Here is a 1,519-nt window from a genome sequence, read left to right as displayed (position 1 = left end):
ACTCTCACGCACCCCTACTTTAGAATTTGGGGGGAAAATGTAAAAAGTCTACAGCTCCCGGTATTCCCAGGCGGTCACCCATCCAAGTACTAACCGAGCCCGACGTTGCATAAATTCGGTGATCGGACGAGAACCGGTGTTTTCAACGTAATATGGCCGTAGACATGTGATTGGTATTTCCACTCATAGTTAATCTCGGCATATAGCATAATCATCCAATCCTGAAGCTCTGTGATCGATGACGTTTCATATAAACGCGCGCTTGTCTGGCGGGGATTTCTTTTAACTCCCCTGACCACTCTGCTGCGCGAGTACATTTTTTACAAACACCGGTGTTGAACAATAAACCATCTATTTTACTACCGTACGGGACTAACTAAGATGCTTCAGACAGAAGAAGACTGTCGTGTTGTTCAAACGACCCTCAAATCATAGTACCTGTATGATTTTTGAAGGCATAAGAGTGCGATTTTCGGGCATTTCATGAGGTTCATATTCTCAAAATATTTGCACCTCAGCCCCAACAATGTGGGCCCGAGGTCGTGTGGACTCTCACGCACCCCTACTTTAGAATTTAGAAAATAGTTGACGATTATAACATGGCAATATACATTATGAAACTGTTAAGAAAAAGAAAAACATTTTTAACGGTAAGTAAACATCAAGACATTTAGGGGGAGGGGGGAAATGTAAAAAGTCTACAGCACCCGGTATTCCCAGGCGGTCACCCATCCAAGTACTTACCGGGCCCGACGTTGCTTAAATTCGGTGATCGAACGAGAACCGGTGTTTTCTACGTAGTATGACCGTAGACGTGTGAGTGGTATTTCCACTCATAGTTAATCTCGGCATATAGCATAATTATCCAATCCTGAAGCTCTGTGATTGATGACGTTTCATATAAACGCGCGCTTGTCTGGCGGGGATTTCCTCTAACTCCCCTGAGCACTCTGCTGCGCGAGTACATTTTTTACAAACACCGGTGTTGAACAATAAACCAACCATTTTACTACCGTACGGCACTAACTAAGATGCTTCAGACAGAAGAAGACTGTCGTTTTGTTCAAACATAATCATAGTACCTGTATGATTTTTTAAGGCATAAGAGTGCGATTTCCGGGCACTTCAAGAGGTCCATATTCTCAAATTGTTTGCATCTCAGCCTCAACTATGGTGGGCCTAAGGTCGTGTGGACTCTCACGCACTCTTACCACCAAATCGTGCATCCGCCCCAATCAGTAGGCTAGAATATCGCATATGTTTTCATTACATTTGTTAAGACACCACCCGAACACTGTATTATAAGGCTACACCATACACTTGTTGTGGCCCTACTGCTCAGTGCAAGGCCCAGGTCCTTTTTCTTTTAGTGAAAAGTTGACGATTATAACGTGCCAAAATACCGTACATAATGAAACTGTTAAGAGAAAAAAAAAAAAAGAAAAAGAAAAACGTTCTTAACGAACAGTAAGTAAACATCAATCGATTTGGGGGAGAAAATGTAAAAAGTCTACAGCAC

The 1,519-nt window shown here is 42.7% G+C and overlaps 2 non-coding genes across 2 annotated transcripts; both read right to left on the bottom strand.

Annotated features, from left to right (window-relative positions):
• Positions 1–45: 45 nt before the first annotated feature.
• LOC117108861 lies at positions 46–164 on the bottom strand. The gene has a single exon (XR_004445427.1). It is a non-coding gene; the product is annotated as a 5S ribosomal RNA (ribosomal RNA).
• Positions 165–695: 531 nt separating this feature from the next.
• On the bottom strand, positions 696–814 carry LOC117108860. The gene has a single exon (XR_004445426.1). It is a non-coding gene; the product is annotated as a 5S ribosomal RNA (ribosomal RNA).
• Positions 815–1,519: the final 705 nt, after the last annotated feature.

Source organism: Anneissia japonica, unplaced genomic scaffold, assembly GCF_011630105.1.
Source record: "Anneissia japonica isolate Jap-2015-1 unplaced genomic scaffold, ASM1163010v1 scaffold118447_len1548_cov102, whole genome shotgun sequence".
NCBI lineage: Eukaryota > Metazoa > Echinodermata > Crinoidea > Comatulida > Comatulidae > Anneissia > Anneissia japonica.
The sequence above is the reverse complement of the archived record's forward strand: the minus strand, read 5'-3'. Positions and strand labels throughout refer to the sequence as shown.